General features: G+C 45.4%; 1 protein-coding gene across 2 annotated transcripts in view; it reads right to left on the bottom strand.

The window, feature by feature from the left end:
• COL6A2 (collagen type VI alpha 2 chain) overlaps positions 1-331 on the bottom strand; it is a 29245-nt gene extending 28914 nt beyond the window's left edge. For both annotated transcript variants that reach the window (XM_080600190.1, XM_080600191.1), the window contains exon 1: positions 11-331. The gene's annotated coding sequence lies outside the window, so the exon portion shown is untranslated. The remainder of the gene's footprint in view (positions 1-10) is intronic.
• Positions 332-20857: the final 20526 nt, after the last annotated feature.

The raw sequence follows: 20857 nt of genomic DNA, 5'->3' as shown, positions 1-20857 counted from the left end.
TCCTGCCTACCTGGAAAACGGGTTCATCAAAATTGCTCCAAAAAGCCTCAGAAGTATCAGGAAAAAGACTCCGCGGAACTGCTTGTATCAAGAAGGCTTCTGCATCCCTGGTGGGGAGGGGTTGCTCCCTGGTTTTGGGTGCCCGGGGTGTGTATAGTGAGGGGAGCGGAGAGGAGCAGCTGGGAGCAGCTGAGCCTCCTCCAGGCGAGTTCCTCTATTCCCTCTCAGGCAGGAAACTGCCCTCTATATTCCTCCTCCTTCTAAACTGTGTCAGGCAGCCCCTCGTTTGCAGTAGCTTCAGATATCCGCAGAGAGTCACTGTGGGTCTACCAACACCCCAGGACGGTCTCCTCCACCAATCTGCTGCTGGGGTGGGGTGAGGCCGTTTCTGTTTGGAGCTGAAGGAATTTCTTAAAACAAGCTGGAAGAGTCTCATTTTTCCATGATGAGAGTCCCCTTTTCGTGGCTGGCATTGCTGCCCCACATACTTATACCATCAAATAGTGTTCCTCTTTTTTTCCCCTTCCTCCTCCTCTTCCCATCCTAGTAATGTGTCCTGAGTGGAACAAATAAAACAAAAACATTTCAAAAAAGAGTAACTTGCATCTTACTCTTTGCAAATAGCCAAGACTTACTTAGAGACATCCAAGTCTCCAAGTCTGCGTATTGCTTCTTTCTATTCATTCCTTTTTTTTTTTTTTTTAATTTCACAAGTAATTTTTTTAGCTCTTCTAAATGAAAGATGGGGGAAATATCCAAACAAAACAGGGAGAACAGTAAGGACTTCAAGGAACATGGCACATTATCCTCTGAACTATGACTTTCTGTCTTCAAACTTCGAGCAACGTGAACCCACAATGGGGAAACCAAAGCTAATTCTCATGTAACTCTTCTCCCATGTAGTGACAGAAGTGAAAGACTTGTCTCAGGAGATCTCAGAGTAAGCTGCTAATCCACTAGTCCTGATCCACAGGAGCAAGGCAACTTGATTGTGTTTGTGAAAAATATCTGAACAGTCAATTGAAAATAATAAACCTGATTCAGTGTAGCTGCTTGTGCTTATAAAGGTACATTTCTGGAGTATCTTCTGTGTCAGCATCTTTATCAGGAAGACAAGCAATGCCTATAGGAACCACAGCCATAAGCGAGAATTTTGCATACCACTTTCCCTATTTGTCTCCAAGTACCTTGACACAAGCAGGAATCATTCTGGAACAAAGGAACACTGAAGAATAAGCTTACCTGAGAAAAAAGACATTTCTTACAGATTCTTTGGAACACCAAAGAAGGATTTCATGGGACCATCCCATTCCAGGGAGCCTGCTGCAGCTCCAGATTGGAGGGCCAATTTCCCCTTTGAGCATCTTTAGTGAAGAGCAGGGTTCCAGCTTCTGTTAACAGTGGTTAACTGAATAGCACAGGAGGTGTCCAAGCAAAGCATTCACCTTGCAGTAATCCAGCACACACTGCGTATCAGGCCATTTCTTTTCCTCATTTTGCTGCTGTGTCCAAGCTCTGTTGTGTCTGCAAGTACCAATCAATGTTACTTCTTATCCACAAAATAATCCTAAGAATTACAGTTAATCCTTCAAATACTAGAAATATGTCTGTTTCTAGGTGTATCTGTCCCTGCAGAAGCTCTTTCTTCAGCAAGAATGCCCAAAGTGTAAAAAGGAGGAGGGCACAGGCCCAGACCTCCATAGCTCCCTCTTCTTCCTCACTGACTTGTGGACATTGACGTTTGTGTGTAGTTCCTTGACCAAAGGACCTATTGATTTTTGACTTTCTTTGTACGCTTCTTGAACTTTTCAATGTCAAGCCAAAACCTTTTTCTGCAGCTTGACGTGATATACTGCCTTGTTCCCATGAGTATTCTTGTATATCTTACAAAACCGCCTCCTATTGCATCCTTTTCAACAAAAAGGCTAATTTGGGTCTTTCTCATCTACCTAGGTATCCATTTTGATTATTTTTTTGTAGGAATATTATCTTCACACCTATAGCATGGCTGGCCATATCTGGTCAGAACATGTATGTATATGGTGTTCTAACATACAAGAACAATGAAGGTTTAGTATGTCTTGTTTACACAGAAACTGAGAAAAAGTAACCTCAAAACAGAACACTTTTTTTTTCACTTTTTTTTCTGGATTTGTTGGGGTTTTTACAATCTTCTTTTACAACTAGCTGCATTAAATGCCCAAGCTCCCAAGCTAGTTCTCTGTCATTGAGTTTTCGTTCTTCTGAATGGGATTAGAATGTAGGAAGCACTAGATGAAAAAGGACATGGAGCAGTAACTTTTTGAGACAATACCAACATTGTTTTTCTTTAATTTTCCTTTTTTGAAAGGGAAATCAAGAAGGGCAAAGACTTTTCTTTCTGTACTCAGTGATCCTCTTTTGTACATAGTGCGTGCTTCTGTATGGAGGTCTGTCCAGGTGAAGAATCGCTCCCCTTCACTCAGGAGAACCTCATCCACTATCTCTAACTTTTCTGTGGCTTCTCTTCCTAATCCTCAAAGATAGTGTCTCAGGATTTATTTTTTTATATATATTTTTTTTCTCCTTACAGTGGAATTGCAAATCTCATGGATATATATATATATATATATGTACATATATTTTCTTTTCACAGAATATGCATGGATGTGGATTGATCGCTCATCCCCTATATATCTGACAGATACTATTATTGTTGCTCACAGTGAATGCTGTATACTGAACAGACATTTAGTATTCAAACATATTTAAAATGGAGGGACAGGAAATGTGAGAAGATGAAGACCAGAACGAGAAGAAAAAAAATGATTGATTTTCTGCTCTCCTCTGTGACTGCACAGAGTTTGAAGTAAAGGAGTCAGTCAGACACAGATGGCTACTTTTTCATTTACATCCCCTTGTATCACCAACCATGGGGCTTGTCGACCCCCTTGGCCACACTCCCACACTTGTAGGCTTAAATGTGATACATGTGTATAGTTGTTATTTTCTAAACTGTGTAGCTGCTTATTTTTTTTACATCTGACTTGTAGCCCCCAGTAAAATGAAAACTTTTAGTTTTAAACCACATACATCTGAAACAACTTTATGTGATTGGTGTGGTTCTCTGGAAAAATAGCTACTGTAGTTCCTTTGTGCCCTGACTTTCTGCAACTCCATCTACCCTTCATGTGTTTCTGAGGTTATATATTGGTCACCAAGAGTCTTGTTTTCTACATACGTTAAGAAGACCAAAGATAAGTCCAAGATTTTTAAGTTCTTAGTGAAAAAATGAACACTAGTTTTCAAATATTTGTAATTATGCAGTCAATAATCTCAGCATTTTCACTGACTACAAAGCAGACAGTGGAATTTATGCCCTTTTATAGCTTCCATTTTCTGAAAATTTTTGTTTCCTAATTCAATTTGTACATGCACAGATAATGTGTTTGTATGCCTTGCCCAAACAGGTAAAACCTTGCTCTTCTGAGTTTTGGGGTTGAATTCTGATGTTAGCCTTGCTCTCTTCCTTCACAATCTTAAGTTCCACAGTCTTGTAGACCCTGTAGACAAGGCTGCCTCCAGCCTTCACATCCTCATCCAGTTCTTCCCTGTGTTTGAGTAGCAGGTCCAAAAGAGCATCTTCCCTAGTCAGTTCGTTGACAACCTCCATCCCCAAATTGCCTTTGAACAATTGAAGAAACCTCTTGTAATAGTTATACCCAGCCATGTTGCCCTCCCAGCAGATAATGAGGTGGTTAAATTCAGTCTTGAGTACCTGGGCCTGTGTCTGTAAGGATTCTTCCAGGTTCCTAAAGAAAGCTTCATCCTCTTCTTCTTCTGCAGCAGACACCTTTTACAGCATCACCTGTGCATTTACAGGCACTGCTGTGCCTGCTTCATGGCCCAGTCAGCAAAGACCTAATACACTCACGCATCTGTAAGAAGGGTACAAACCTGAGCAACAGCCCCCACTGTTCTTGCTGGTCTTGAATTGTGGTAAAATGAGACACAAAGGACAATCTTTTCAAAGGAAAAGCAAACATTCATTTGACTCTGTATTCTATCAGCATTTCCTGGGATTTAAGCCATTAAACCAACTGCTCCAGGATGTTTAGAAAGTCGTAATGAACACACAAGTGCAATCTGAGTCTTTGCATATTTTTCCTATTTTAATATTCTGGTGTTATCTTTTAAGTCCCCTATGCTACTGCAATTCTTATTTACTTAACACCCAGTTTTTATACACTATTTGTGTGCCCATAAATTTTTGTTTACTAGCACATAAGGAAGTACTGTTTGGAGTTTCTAGAAACTTGTTTTAAACAGCTTTGAGGATTTCCCAACCTACAGCATTAATGAAACCTTGCCAGGTGCAGACCCAGGTCTATGACCGTGTATTTTTCCATTAGAGCTCAAGGTCCCCATAGGATGATGTCCCAGAGACTCTGCATTGTTTGGACAAGGCAGTGCAAAGAGGAGCAGCCAGAATGGGAGGTGTTGGTTCCTTATCTGGTCCTATACTGCACAAGTTCCAGAGGACCTTACAGGAGCCACCTTTAATGCCATCAGCAGGGCATTGATGTGTTCCAGTTTTTGTTATCATCTCCTGCATCAGGATAACATTTACGCAGACTGCCAGCAGGACTGCAGGCCTCGTGTCTAGCTGTGCTTGGGCAGTGTGGGTTTCCAGACCACATCTAATCAACTTCCTGAAGTGCTTGTTTATGCTTCACTTGTGCAGAGACCCTTGCTCCAAGTTTTATTTCCCCGCTGCTCAAGATCTCATTTCCTGTGATCAGTTTAAGAAGTCTGGCTCGAAGAAATTGCAGGGCTTCTCCAGAGCTCCTGTGGCGAGTTGTTCTTGCTGCACATTTTCGTTGAATTTTTGACCATTTTGAAATGGAGACCATGCTTATGAACTTGTTACTACTTTACCTTCAGAGTCAGATGTCAGGCACATTTTCTACAGTCGCCCTTTCTACCGTGTCTTAATGGCTCACCACTTCTGTCTCCTAACAACTCTAACGCCAACCCTAACCCTTAACCTCAACCCCCTAACACCAATTTCACTAATAGTCATGTCTATCTCCACCAAACAGCCAAGCAGGTCTGCAGCGATAGGTCACTGACACAGGCAAGTACCACCTAGGATGACACCTCAAATTTCACAAGCTGGGCAGTCTTCACAGAGACTCTAACCATTAGACAGAGCTTCCAACTAATATTTCTGAAAAACTGTCTCTCCTCACAAATGTGCAATAGGTGGAAAAGGCAGGCAGTTTGGGAATACCCCTGTGCAAAGGCACCTAGGGACTATGGAAATATTCCCATTCAACCTTCCTCTCTGTTGTGTGGCATTGAGCTCAGCCATTTCAGTACCAGCTTAAGTGCAGGTGGCCACAGCTCTCCCAGAGATGTCACGCAGCAGCAACACACAGTGATAGGTGAGTCCAGCCGTCCAAGGGGTGTGTGGGCAGAGAGCAGAGGCTGCAGACAGCAATACCGAAGCCCTTTCTCCCAGAACATTTTCCCTTTTACCACTTTCACAACCCATGCTTTTTGACATCTCTTGCAGAGCGTTTTTCCATTAAGCCAGTCAAGACCTTTGAGTCCCAAGGCTTGCCAAATCAGTGGGAAGAACCTCTGCACAGTGAGGCAATTGCATTCCAGCTTCCTGGCGAGGCAGGACCCCGAGAGGCAGCTAATGCCACTGCGACCTGCAGTACACGCTGGGTAATCCTGAACTATCTTTATGTAGCTTTCAGACGAGCTTTAGTTTCATAGCCCATGGTAGCGAAAGAGTTAAAACGCACAGTTTGGGTCTTTGGGGCTTCGTGATGAAATACAGCAAGAGCAGAATGACCCAGCTGCATTTGTTTTATTTTCTTGTCACCGGAGAAACAAGAAGGAAAAACTTACAGTGGTGTTTCCATGAAATTAGGAGAAAAAAAGCCACATAGTTTATAGAGGAAACCTCACTCCCCTCCCCAGCCTCTTACCAGTGATGGTTCAAAAAATGTACATTTTTGAACTTAGTCACATCCCACCCCACCCAAGGTCCTTAGCTCCATGTACAGACACAAGAAAGAGATTTCAGTTTCCTTTTTCTGCCGATGAACTTCTATTTAAACATTTGCTTTTTTTTCACTGCGGGAGCCTGGAGGTACTGCCTCCCTATGAAATGACTACTCTGGCTAAGGTTACAAATAAAATATAGACTTTCTCTGTTAGATTTCAGCTAACCGTATGAATAATATTCCCTCAAGACATGCTCATTATATTGAATCATAAATCTACTGGGGGACACTGTTCTGCAGTGAGTAATAGGTATAAATAGAAAGGAAAGGAATTAATTAGTGCCTTTGCCTGGGAAAAGAGGGGGCTGAAAGGGTTCAGATAGGAAAAAATAATAAAATAAAAAGGCTTTCCTCTTAATGTGGGGGTACAACAGGGCTGGGAGTAGGCTGGCCCTGGTTGGAGTGACTTCCCTCAGGAGTCTGGTGGCCTGGCAAGGACACATTAGGGCTCAACAATTGAGCTGATTTATTTGAAATGCTAATCTTGTCTTTAATCCCAGCTTTGTTTCTCTGTAACCACACTGTTCTGCTGCCCTCGGGTCTTCAGCGAATGTTTCCAGTATCAACACTTCTATATAGCTGAATCCTTGGGACAGATTATGTGTAATTCCCATTTCAAGGAGACCAGTAAAAAGGAATTAGAAAGGAAATATGCAAAAATCCTCGAAGCCACAAAGGGGATTTATTTATTTATTTATTTATTTATTTATTACTGGCTTTAGGAAACTCTGAGTCCGGTCCTAAGAGAAAATCTGGACTTCAAGGATGCAACTTGTAATTAAAGACACTCACCAAAAGAAGGTATTAAGTTTGGCTTCTTGAGAATCTCGAATCCTAACAACCCTCCAGAGAACTGAGCGTGGCTGTCCTTGTTTGGGATGCTTCAGCACACAGTGCACTAGTGCAGATGTCAGACTGAGCCCAGCTCAGTACTGAAGGCAGAAGGTAAGGTTTGTCAGCTCGTCCCGAGAGAGCTTTGCCTCCCAGGATCACAAAGCCTCTGAAAACCTTTCCCTTGACTCTCTCCCCACCTATACATTAAGATTCTAATTTTTATCTTAAAGAGGTTAAAGGAAAATACAATCCCCCCCTTCCAAAAACACAGGAGCTTTTGGATGCAGGCAGAAAGGAGGCCGACAAGGGTTGAGAAGAGGAGCTGACTGATGCACGCATTAACTGATGGATCCCAGCTGGAACCAGATGTACTGACTGAAACTAAACGAATTTAGAGTCATAGGATCATAGAATTTACTGGATTCCTCTTTTTTACACTTTATATTGTATTCTCTTAAAATTAACAGAAAAAAAAAAGAAAAAAAAAAAGCTGACTTTCACTGGGATTCACTACTGCTATCACAATGGAAGCAAGAAGTGTAGCCAGTGAGAGGCATTTGTCCTCTCTAGCAGGTAAAGTAGGTGTGAAGATTTGCATGTCTTCTGTTGAGGACCGCTATTGCTGCTTCTCTTGCATTGACAGAAACTGACACTTTAAAGCAGTTAGAAAACAGGGAGTGAACCAGAAATCCATGTATCTGTTGTCTTGCCTAAGCCTGACAACAAGCTCTGAGATAACCCACTGTTTGTAGCTATGTCATTAGAGGGACAGAAAACACTGCACAGGTGAACTACAACAACAAGTAAGACTGAACAGTAATCCCTCTGGTGTTTCTGCAGCGGTGAGGAACTATTTCTAGCTACTTACTGACAACATTGCCCCCCAAACCCTCTGGAAGAGTGAGTGAAGTCCTGGAGCAAGGGTTTCCGTCAAGACCTCTTTCATGACCTGAATGCAAGGCCAAATTTGCTACAGGAAAAACTACTAATAAAGACAATTTGCAGCTAATTTGTGTCTTGCTAACAGGGTATGTCAGGAGATGTGCCTCCAGCTGGAGCACAGGGAACGAACTGTTCCTCAGCTGTGAAGCTTTTCCACTGTTCAACGGCTGCTGCTTTCCACGTATTTGATGTGATTCCAGGGAACCCTCCAGAGCTCCCAACTTCCCAGCCCAGCTCCTCAGGTCACGTACAGCAGAGCAGGGTGCGTGTGCTCTTGGCACAACATGTAACACCTCCTCTTCCCCTACAATACTCCAATTTTTGCTCTAACATAAAACATCAGAGGACCTCATCTCATTTGTAGCTGTAGACTGATTATCAAGAAATGCATAACTCTATAAAGAAGAGTCCTCTCAGCCAAAGACAACACTGCAATAAAACTCTCTATCATCAGTGAACCTGCTACGACTGACAAGGAAATGACATTTCCACCAAGTGTCGTAAAAATTCAAACAGGAGTTCTATGCACACAAGAAATATAATACCATAAGATACGTCAGTGTTAAAAAAATAAAAATACAACAAAAAACTCTTCTGTGACCTGGTTTTAAGGTCCTCCTACACAGCAAACCTAATGGGTCGCATTATTAATATGTTACTGAGACAAAACAAGCAAATACCCTGCAGAGCAAGTCAGCAATAGAGAGGTACAGAAGGACAGCAGTATTGCCACTATTCCCTTGATTCTTTTTTGACAATACCTTAAATCAGCCCAAGAGATCAGGGTCACAAGAAAGTTAAAAGATTTGTGCCGGGGATTTGACATATCCTGTTACCTGTTTAACTGAATGCCCATGTCCTTCATTTGAGCATAAATTTGAACCCAACTTTCAACATCAAACAAAGTAATTTTGATCACCTGCTAACGATAAATAGCATCTTGTGTTTAAACTACTTCTCCTTAAGACTGCCAGTGGAACATAAATGCTTATCTCCAGTCCAAACAGGCTTGAGATTTTCCAACTTTAGTGTGTGATAAACAAAATTAACACTGGGGAGGTGAAAGTGCAGGCATGCACTCACTCAGTTTCTTTGACATACAGCTCCTCATCCTCCCGTCTATCCCTCATCCCTCCAGACTCTTACAGCCTCCACCTACAAGGAAAATCTAAAGAAAGGAGCAGAAATTAATAAGTAATCTTTCAACATTTGTTTCTTTAAAAATAATCTTCTTGGATGCAGAAAACAGATTTTCATTTTATATTGCTTTCCTCTGCATTGCTCTGGCAGTCTAAAGGGTCCTGAAAAGGTTGGCCTTACCTCCCTGAGTGCCTTGGTGTGCAGCAGCACAACTAGCGTAACTGCATTAAAAACGTGCCTTTTCTCCAGCCCTGGCCCAAGGCCTAAGGAAGTCACGATGTAAATAGGTTGTGCCTATCCTAAAAACGTGGCAGTGATCATGTCAGGCTCAACAGTCTGCATTCAGGAGGAGTTTAAAGGTTTAGCAGTTGAACAGTGCATTAGGTCAGGCAAACACGAACATCCTTCAAAGCAGCCAGCTCATACTTGCACTCTTCCCTGCCTCATGAAGGCAGAATCAATATCCTTTCTGTAGGATACATAAAACTAAAAAGCACTTCTGTGATCAAGATATAGCATAGTCCACAAGCATAGAGGCACAAGAACAAGCACAATGAGAAGGATGAAAGGTAGAAAGGGTCTAGAAAAAGGAAATGGGGAAGGAAGGATTTGTGGAAGTCACTGGAAACCCTGTGGGGAAATCAGCCTCCCACGTTCCTTCTGGAGAATCCAGATAATTGAAGGCTGTGGGAATGCTTTACAGAAAACCCCAGACCAGGGGTGATTAAGTTCTCCAGACCTCTCATCAACAACACATGGATCCCATCAAGAGACCGCTGCTTTGGCCAGCGGTGAGCAGAAGTCTCCTTGGGGGGAGGACTGGGGCCTGCCAGCGTCTGATAGCAGGAGACAGCAGGGAGCAGTTGGTTTTTACAAAGCCTCTGCCATGTTTCATCTCTACGAGCAAATATCAAGCTCACCTCTGGTCTGGGGTTTTGCTGTTGAAACCCTTGATAAGAGATATGAGCAGCAGCAGGTCTGTGTTTGCTGCTCTGCAGCCTTGGTATAGGTGCTGCAGCCATCGCAGGAACCCTTGTGCACTCCTTGCCCACCGGCAGTGAGAGCAGGGATGAGCAACGGAGGTTATGGAGCACACTAGAGAGGAAACGAACCAAAAATGCCAGACATGGGTGGAGCTTGGATTTGCTACGTCTGAGCTGCTGAGGTCAGTGAGCAGCACCAGCCCCTGCTCCAGTAGTGTCACCCCAAATTAAGAGTCTTGCTCTTGGGGAGAACTTGTTTCCAGAACCAGCAGCTGCTTTCACACAGCCTGAAGTCCATGTTCCATGGGAACACATATTTAAGAGCTTACGGTGTAATAAACTCCATCCCTTGCCTGTGCAGAACACCATCCCGGAACATGACAGCCATCTGAACGTACACCTACTGCACGCTCACTGTGTTGTCCCTCCGTGGGGAGACACCCCATTAGCTGGAGCAGCAGTGTCGGCCCACTGCTCCACGTATCCCTCCACTGGTCCCTCCCCAAGCTTTTCTCCCCTGCACAGGACAGCGTGGGCCCCAGGACCCTGCTGCATGGTTCCAGCTTTGGTGTCCCAGCGCTGCTGTCAGAGCATCTCCTTGGGGCAGCAGCTGTAGGCATTCCTCTTTTCTTTTCCTTCACTCACGGTGAAGGACCTTTGAGCTGTCCTTCATGCTGCAAGCTGCTGATCCCCAGCAAGGAGCCCTCACTGTTTTCCTGTTAGCAGCTCGTGACTCCTCCTGAGGCTGCTGGTTGGGCTCTCAGCCAGCTGCAGCTCCTGGGCTGGTGCCACTGGATCCTGTACGTGGTGGTAGTTCCGGCTCCAGGCCACCAGGGCTCAGAGCGTGACCCATCCCAGGTCTGCCCCATGGCCTTTCCATCCTGGGAGAGTGCTACGGGGTCTCCTCTGACTCTGCTCATCTCTCCCATACTTCTCCCTGCCCAGGTGAAGAAAGAACTGCATAGGTCTCAAGCTCCTGAGAAAGGAATAATGCACACCGTCTCTGCCTCCCAAGACTTGGGGTGAAGGATGTTACATTACAGCATGACGATTTTAAATGGCTCCCATCTTCTCTTCAAGCATTGTTGTAACACAGGCCAGAAAGCCAAGAGCTATAGACAGGAGTTCATCAACAGGTCCAGGCAGTAATAACACATTTGTTCTTCCCACAGTGGCTCTAATCACAACCAGGGCTCTTCTGGACAGAGGAGCTGAATGCTTTGATTGTAGAGGAATTGGCTCTGGCAAAGATTAGGCTCTTTGGCTGGAAAAATCAATGCTCTGTTTTCAAAAGATTTCTCCAGAAATCACATATTTCTACAGAATACCTAGAACTGAGCCAAACATTTGAAAGGAAACATTTCAAACGCGGAGAAGTTATCCATAACCTGCTGAAGAGTGGGAGGAGGCAGCTGCCAGTCTAGTGCTCCAGTCCTTGCACCCTTTCTACCTTGCCAGGGTTGGGAAGGGAGTCCCACTATGCACCAAGCCACGTCTGGCGTCTCAGCCCAGGTTTCACTTACTTCGTTTCCACAAAAGTCCATGGAGTGGGAGCAAAAAGCATGGGGATTTCAGTGCCTAGCTGAAGTTTCACTTAAGCAAAAGATCAGTGATTTTTCCAACCCAGTGCTCCGGGTTAGGAAAAGATATATATATTTTTTTCTCAGTTGTTCTCAGCCCATTGCTACATGAGCAACCACAGCCTCTCTTCCCAGAGGCCAGCAAGGAGCACGCAGGCTTTCCTCCCATTCCCCTCTCAGCTGCTGGTGTGCACAGCCTCGGAGGCCACCAGCTCTGCCTGCAGGGCTGGGCACAGCACCCGGCTGCTCCTGGTGGCTAGCGTGGACCAGCAGGGCAAATGGCTGCAGCTTTCTCCTTCACAGCATCTCCGAGCCCCAGGCAGGGAAAATATTGATAACAGCAATGACATCCGTGCTCCTGTCACCAGGCGGGCACAGCACCCACTTCTGGCCAAAATGATCCCTAATCAGTCCCTTGAGCCTCCTGGGTGGTGCGCTCCCGTAAGAGATGCTTGACACATGCAGTATGAGCACACAGATCTGGTTTCTTCTAACGTAAATCTATGGCCTCCCTCTTTGGAGACTTTCCATTTGTGCGGAGACTGGAGGCAAAGGGAAATAAAAATCCCCTGCCTTAAATGGCAACATTTGCGAGGAACGGGGTAAGATCAGCTGCCAAGTTAGTTACTGCAGTATGACTAAGCAGCAAAATCAGCACAAGATACTGCACTTTCTGTAAGCTGCTGCTCTTTCACACAGACAAGAAACATGCAACTCGGCCCTGCTCCTCTCTCCACCCCCGGACAGAGCGTGGTGATAGGCATAGGCCTAGCTCTAGCAGAGACCATTCAGGTTTGGAAAGAAAATGGACAAAAATATTCAGATAAGAAAATCATTTTTTAATTCAGCAAAGAGTTCCTTGCAACATTGTACTAAAATCACTTGCTTACTAAATTTCTTCTAACACAGCAGTGAAAACTATCAGGCCTTTATTCACTGAAACAATTTTTTACATATAGGACTTACATTTCAAATGTTTTAACAGAATAAAGACTTTTTTTGTCACTTCTAATACAAATTTTCTGGAAAAGATGTCCAAAGTAATACATCTATTTTTACTAATGCAACACACGTGTCCTTTCTTGTGGATAACAAGCAATCACTAGTTAAAGAGCAATAAGAAAAGTGTTTGTGGGTCAACTTCAGCTGTGAGCACTTCAGTTCCAATTTCACAACTGCACAGTGAACATGTGCTTCAAATCTGGCTCTCAAAATCAGTTGAGTGTAAAAAACTGATCAATGTAGGCTTGATTGAGTTATTCGAGCTCACAGAAATATATGATAACAGTTTACCAGAGCTGAATGGTAGTATCTGCTCTTATGATCACAGGTATCCATGCACTTCTGAAACAGACACCGTGATGTCCTTCGTAGCCAGTGGCGTGAAATGGAGCTTGTATGGGCCAGTTTGTCACCTTCTGGCACGTCTGTTAGGGTTCTAGCTGATTTTACTCCAGACATGCTTATTGTCCCTTTTACGGAAAGATCCAGACTGATTAGATTAGATGAAGGAGACTTCAATGAAGATAGCTCAAGCTATAGGAAATAATCTCCAAATGACTTATAAATAAAGGCACCTATCCTGGCAGTGATGCACAGCATTCAGCCTGTATAGGTGACCCAGGAGAGTGCTCCTTTCCTCCTGCACAATGAAGGAAGAACAGACAACATTAAGCCAGAAGTGTGTCTGAACAGGAGCTTGACTTCATGACACATCAATGCCTTTGGCTTGTGTCCCCCATGCACCCAGGTTGTTTTCCCCAGTCTCTTAAATGTGGGGATCAAGGGGGAGGCATTCAGTTCCTAATTCTCCTACAGCCTTAAGTCATGGTCTTGGGAAAACTTGTAATGTCTGTGTTTTGCAATTCCTCACCAGCAAAATAGCTCCTATAAAGTGTTTATCTCTCTTTACCTAATAAAGTCATCAGACATCACAGTCAACAAATATTATACAAACACATTTATTAACTACGTTGGTTTTGGTATCTTCTGCCGTTACCTGGAGACCAGGCACAGGACAATCAGAAACTGCTCTGATTTCAAAACGGAAGAGTTTGAATTGTGCAATACCTCCCGGGCAATAAGCACCCCAAGAATTTTGAGGATCCAGACACGGTCATTTCTGTCCTTAATATGCAGGCCAGGTACTTCTGTGTTATAGTGGCACATTGTCTCCTCGTGTGAATTCCCCCCGCTCCCTACACTAAAGAGGGTACAGAAAGGATTCCTAGCCAGCACAGTTTTTGCCTTCAGTGCTTGAGTGGTACCTGCTTGTCAGCCAGACGGCGTCTGCCAGAGCACCCAGACAGCAGCTGTCGTCAGCTGGGTGACACAGCTCTAGAGATGTGGCAATGCCATAACTGACTGCTTGCTTGTGCAGCGCTTACCATCACAGCGCTCTTTTTGTCTATGTCTTGCCATGTGCATGAGGGGCTTCCCAGACCCTACGTACATAATGTTTTGGGCCCCAGGGAATCCGAATGTGCAGGAAATCCCGAATCCCTTGAGACTATGCAAAAGGAGCAGCTCCATTTGGGTTGGGCAGCACCGCATTCCCAGGGTCTGCCTGCTTGCAAATGAGTTGGACGGACTGCCAGCCTGCAGAGGAAAGGGACAGTGTGGGCTGAATCGTGAGACACCAACTGAAACTGGAAACCACTGGGACACAGAGACTCTAGGCGAGGTTGCACGGATCTCACAAGCTCAGAGCACACTTGGCCTCAGAGCAGCATTGCTATCGCTGCATGCAGCCCTCCTCCTGCACTGCGAGGAGCTGCAGGAAGGGGCCTGTGAGACCCAGGGGCGTTGCACAGGGAAATTACGCCAGCTTAACCTGCTCCCACCTTGCTCCACAGGGTCGTCTCCCTCCTTGTTGCCACGGCCAGTAAAACCAACACAAATTTCCTGAGCAAACCAGCCCGGTGTTAAATCTCAGCTGGGTGGCTCGAGGGAGGAGCTGGCTGTTTCATTACGGGAAGTAACATTCAACGCTGTATTAACAGGGCAGGGGGAAGGAAAAGGGGCCTCGGACATGTGCCACGCATTGGGTACAAAGTGTTCGGTCAAGCCCATGGGGCGGTTTGCCAGCTATGCACCATAAATGACACATTCAGAGGGACCCAGGGGCAGTGCTGGGCTGGCTCACCACGCTGCTAGCGGGTTTCGGCTCAGCAACCCGCCACGTGCTTGTGTTCCCCCTCCCAGACCCCTTTTGACACACTTTTCAAAGGAGCTGCGGGGATCCAGATGGGAGGCGTCCAGCCGCCCGCGGCTACGTGCGTGCCCGGCGCTTCCACGCCGGCCAGAAAAGCTGACGGCCTGATCTTTATCCAGGACTGGCTTGCCCTAGAAAATCAGAAAAGCAACATGCTGTTTTTACAAGCTGCCTTTGAACAATCTCATGTACTTCAGGTCCCGTGGAAAACACCATATGTAGCTGCGTTTCACTCTCACATTAAACAAGACATAATATTATATGCAGGGATCATTTTATTGCCAGAGGTACTATCAGAAACCCAGAATCCCCAGGAGCACTCTGGGCTTAATTTCCCATTTATGCAGAAATACACGTGACTCCCATGAAGCAGCAAATGCTTTGAGGCTTCTGAGGGCCTGGATTCTTTAGGGCAAGAGAGGGATTTGTGGGGATTTCAGAAGCTATTGACAAGCACTTTGAGCTAATATCCATGTGTATGAAGGTCTGAACTGCTGTCTAGAACAGAGCCAGGAGAGAAACCCCAGCCAGGACCTGACAGAGATGCCTTTTCTCCAGGCTTATGGAGCAGTGAGGAGCTGGGTTCTAGGTGCTAACCTGGCACACTTATTCCTGCACTGTTTGCTTTGTCCTTTACCATGAAAAATGGTCTCAATCTGACTGCAAGAGATGCATTTGTGCTGTTGCAGAAAGCCCTTCGTGGTTTACTGCAGTGCCTGGGGTTTGAGGTGCCAGGAGGAGTCAATCCCCCTGCCCTGCCACAGGAAAAGCTCGCTTCTGAAAAGCTGGGAGGACACGGAGGAGCCTTCACCTCCACACGTAAAGCGAGGAGGGATTAATAACAAGACTTCCAGCAGTTCCCAGCCAACAGGGAGCAGCCTCACGGAAAGGGAAAGCTGCCGGGCAGCAGGGAAGGTGCTGAGATCACCCAGAGAAAGGACAGGCTCTCCCAGGGAGGGAGCTTCGGCAAGACAGGGGCTTTGCCATCCTGCCGGGGGAGGCCCACGCAGGCAGTGGCTGCTGGTGCCTGTCCCAGGTGTGTGCCTGCTTTGGGGCTCCCTGCTCGCTGTGTTTCATTTCACAGCCGCGCCTTGCCGTGCATGTCTGCGGGGTGCGGGTGCATTCCTGTGCGTGCAGCTGCATGGTCTGGCAGCTCCAGCTCTCTTCAGCTCCCTTCTGTGGAAGGATGCAATTTATTTGCTCTTGTCAAGCACCTCCTGGCCTTGCCTCTGTGACTGCGAGCAGTATTAGGCATGTATTTTCTGGGATACCAGCTCAGATTTCAACCTTCAGCTTAGAAAATGATTTGTTGCTGGTTGTGAAAAGCTTGTTATTGAAGATGTCTAACTGAGCATAGCCTATTGATCCACATGTAAACCAGAGGTTGCCTTCCACAGCTTGCTTGGGCCAGTTAATTGTTTCAAAGCTGCCTGTATACAGACAGCTTGTGCCTTAATGCCTTTCCAGTCTCTAGGACAACCGTGCAAAACAAACGTCTCAAGGATCTCGCTTTTCCTTGCCAGAAGTCGAGTTTGGGTTATTAAGTCATTACACAGGGGCTTGGAAAAGCTTTGTCCTGTCGCTGCAAGACCATGGAGGCAGCCAGGGACACGGGGGAACTGACTGACAGACAACCATGGGCTCACCTTTTTGGGTAGAGGTCTCAAAATTAAACAATCACCATGTAACTAACACATGGGCTGGCCACATATGAAAGGCTGGCCATGCAGACTGCTCAACAACATACGAAAACTGCCCTGGACAGACCCAGGAGCAGGGAGGAAGGTGAAAAAGGCTTTGGCTCTGCAAACAAGAACTGGGTGCCCAGGTTGTGAGAGAAAAATGAAAACACAAACAAGAGAATTCGGCTGGCAAATGACTCTGAAATAGAAAGGGGAAGGTGATCCCCCATTCCTTCAGTGGAGAGGACAAGAAGTAACAGACGAAACGGCAGCAAGAGGTATTTAGGTTGGACACTAGGACATGTTTGCCAGAAGTAGGAATGGCTGCACTACTTGCGGTGCTGTACACAGCAGCAGTGATTTGCTCCAGAAGAGATTGCCTACAAATGCAGTAAAATCCCCGTGTTTGGAGCTCTTTAAGATTGGTCAAACCACCCATCTGACAGGGGAACAAATATGCAGTCTGTGTGGCAAAACATACCTTTAAGTTAGAAAATGAGCTAAATGACCTCCTGAAGTCTCTTCATGGTTTATTTCTAGGTGCTTCTGTGACTGAAGAAATCTAAGTTTGGTGAGGCACTAGGTGCTATTTGGCTTGCAGACTGTGAAAAACAGAATAAAGATTTTAGACAAGGTCTTAAGCCTGTGGCTATGCCAAGACTGCTGAAATGTGTGCTTTATGAAGCCAGTTCAGGTGATGGTATCAGGAAGATGGCTTCCCAAGTTTCTTTTTTTCTTTCTTTTTTTTTTTTTTTTTTTTTTTTTCCAATGGAAAACTTACTCTGGTTTCTTGCAGTTGCTGGGAGGCTTCTTCATTGTGTGCCCCCGGTCTGTCTGGAGAGCTGAAGGGCTTTCGTTTGCTGCTTGTTCCAAATACTCCATTCAAACAGTCATCGCAGCCAGTCCCACCTCTTCTCACAGGAGCTAACATTTGTGTTGTTCACACTCTCAGCAGATCTGTTGCTGGGGGATGTGAAAACACCTGGCAGGAGGTGCCTCCTAATAATGAAAGGACTTGATGTAAAATGCATCAGTATCTTTGTACCTTTTTTTTTTTTTGACCATTTTGTTGTAGCGGATCAGTTTAGGACTTTGACTCTTTGTGCCAGCCCAAGACAAAAAATACTCGTCAACGCATTGGAATTTCCCGTGGGTTGGAAATTCTGATTTTTTTCTCCTTCAGCTCTTCTTGGCATCACCTCACCAACCTGACTGTCACTGTGCAGCATCCCAGCAGCAAGACAGACAGAAAACACGCTGTGCAACTTGGCTGAGCAGGAAGGAATCTCTGCGGCTGGTGTCTGACATGAGGAGACAGCCTCATGTGAGTGCTAATGTCATGTTTCAGAGAGATGGAGAAATCGCGAGCTTACAGGTGTCGCGATTTTCAAGAAATGCAGAAAAGAGATCAGTGGGGTGAACAGAGGTGACCAATAAGTCGTGCTCCATGAGGGCAGAGGAGCTGTAAAACAGTACAGCAGCCAGGCGCCATTTCTGCTATAGCAAACAGAGGCTCAGCTTCGTTGCCATTTTGACACTAATCCAAAGGAGTGTCCAAAGCAGGTTTCTTGGCCCCAGGACACAGTCAGAGGGCAGCACAGTCTGTGCCTGTGTTACAGGCGAAGAAGGACTGTAACACAAAACACTAACTCATCTTATTTCAAGAAATAATCTCCTTTTTTTTTTTTTCACCCAGAAAAAAGTACTATAACCAAAAATTGTCCTTGGCCAGAAAAGAATAAGAAATCTCTCCAGAAGCATAGCAGGGGTAGGATGTGTCTGCATTGCCTCCAGCTTCTGTTATTTCATTCTTTTTCCCTTTTAATACATATATTACTATCAAGAAGAGATTCCCCAGCTGTGTTTTGTGCTTGGTTCAGCAGCTTGCATGTTAAACACCAACATTTCCAGGGGGATAAATGACAAAGACAAGCAGTGTTTCCTGCGGGTGCCTGAAGCAATGGGTGGGATGGGGACTGACGCTCTGCTGAGACAGGCCAATGGAGTAGCTGCAGCCATGTCTCATGGGATAAGTTGTGCCGTGCATTTTTTCCCCACTGGAAAGGCCGTGTAGCTGTCTCAGTGTGCTTCACAGGAGGTTTGAAGGCCCTCAGGTCTCCAGGACTTCTCTCAGCTGCTCCCGTGTGCCTGCAATGCCCTGGGTCCACAGCATCTCTCAGCAGAGTGGAGCACTTCGAGTGGGTTTGCCTTATGGCAGGGTTAGCAGGTAGCTGAAAATGAGCACTTGCATACCAAGTTGCATGCAATTACTAAGCAGACTGAGAAGTTTGCTATCAGCAGCTCAAGTTTCTGCAGAATTAGCTGTTTTAGTAGCTCCTTTTGCCAAGCTTCTGTTTGTGATCTGATTTTCCTCACCCCCAAAGATCCACAAGTGTGAGAAACTAAATGAAGCAGAAAGACAAAAAATAAAAAAATAAAAAATAAATTAAACAGCAAAAATTGCTCATTTCAGAGGTATATCTACAGTCCTCTGGAGTCCTCTCTTTGCTTCTTGGAGAGGCAACTGCTGGGCCAGCTGGCTGTGGCTTCCCTCCTGCCATATGCCCTCCAGAGCTTTTCATTGCCACAAGTCCCAAGAGCTCTTCTCCAGCTTGCTGTGGGTGATGCAGGTATTAGGCCGATGCGACATATTATTTCTGCAAAAAAGTAGGGAAAGCATAGACTGTGCACCCAGCCTGGTCTCCTGACAGACAGTGAGGATGTAATTTGAGGGGAAAGACCCTGGCAGAGCATGCTTATTGCTTGCTTCTTGCCTGTAAGCTTGGCTACAGGCAAGCAAGGCAGACACTGTGAAGAGCCAATCCAAGATTCATTGTTTACCTAACTAACATCTTCTCAGCCTAACCAGAACACTACAAGCAGCTAATTTAGTCCAGTTACAGATACTTATAATCCAAATGACTTAATTCTCGATGGGAATTAGCAGTAGCTGAAACTGCGATAGGCAAGTCTCCCAGAGCCACGCCACGTGATGTTCCTGCGTCCCGTGCATTGCTAGGGGAGGCCATCAGCTTCTCAAGTCCTTTACCTGGAGAAGGACAGTGATGGTACTGTGTGCTGGGGGCATGTCTTCCTCCATGGTCTTGAGTTCACTCAGAATCTCTTTTGTGTGTCAATCCTATATTTCTTAATGGGTTACAGCCTTTCCTCTGCTCTTTGCCCACAAGCTTACATGGTGGAGAGCCATGCAATTGGACAAACACTAAACAAAACTCAAACTAAAACGCATTTGAGAATAATATAGTTAAAACAAGCCCCAAACGTAGGATAAGCAAGAGGCATTTGAACATTTGAACATTCAGTTATTTTGCTAGAGGCTAGACAATGGTCCTCTGCTCCCTAGACAAATTGTAGGCACTGAAATAGCTATTAAATAATTTTGAATAAGCAGTTCAAAATCATCCTAGAGCAGATATTTATTGTCATACAGATTGAAGTCTTGCACCAGCATCATTAACAGCAATTTGGCTGAGCTACAGGGCTGCAGGCTGTGGGAAGAGTTGCCCTGACACGCTTGTGAAATGGTCTCAAACCACCAGCAGCAAGGAAGGAGCAGACAAGCCCATGGAGAAGAGGAATCCTTTGCAAGGACTGTTCTCAGGAGTGATAAAACTCTTCTGCAGCTGGCAGCACCAACCTCAAGGCCTGTTTGCAATCTGCCCCCCCGCCCCCCCCAACTTTCTGCTTTGTCCTTTAGGATTGCAGCCCTGTGCTGTCCCAGCCTGCTGTGCTGCTGGGATTTTTTTCATGTGTTTTTTTAGGGTATGTGTTTCAGGAGTCCCATCAGACTGATACAGCAGCCTCGGAGATGTCCTCCTCCTCAAGCCATCACCTTCCCACGAAGAGCTGTGAATCAGCATTGCCTCAAATGAGGAGTGTTTAGTCAGAGGAAAACACAGAAATATGGCCCAAATTCTGTCTTTGTTACATAAACCCCCTTGCTGAACATCTGGAGAACATCTGAAGTTTAACAAAGCAGGCCTGCAGGCAGAGGAATTTTTGGCTTTCCGTGTAATGGAAGCATAAAAAATGAGAATGAAAGAATGGGCGTAAATATAACCAGAAATGGAAGACAAAATGGGCCCACAATATAGGGGCCAACTCTGGCTCAAACACTTGACAAGGGCTCCTGCGATCCTGCCTGGACAGCATACAAGCATGGGGAGAGAGAAGGCAACGGACATAAATGCCACACATCGGGTGCTGCTGGAAAATCCTTGCTGGTCCTTGTTTTCTGGGGAAGCCAGCTTCCCCAGAAATGGAGCTTCTTCTGGGCAAATGGCAGCTTAAAGGAAATGCTCAGATTTTCTCATGGGAAAATTGACAAACACTTCAAAACCGAGACTTGGAAACCGACAGTTTTTGCTGGTTTAGGATTTTCTTCCACGTTTCATAAAAGTGA

Source organism: Anser brachyrhynchus (assembly GCF_964034855.1).
Source record: "Anser brachyrhynchus genome assembly, chromosome: 7".
Taxonomy (NCBI): Eukaryota; Metazoa; Chordata; class Aves; order Anseriformes; family Anatidae; genus Anser; species Anser brachyrhynchus.
The sequence above is the reverse complement of the archived record's forward strand: the minus strand, read 5'-3'. Positions and strand labels throughout refer to the sequence as shown.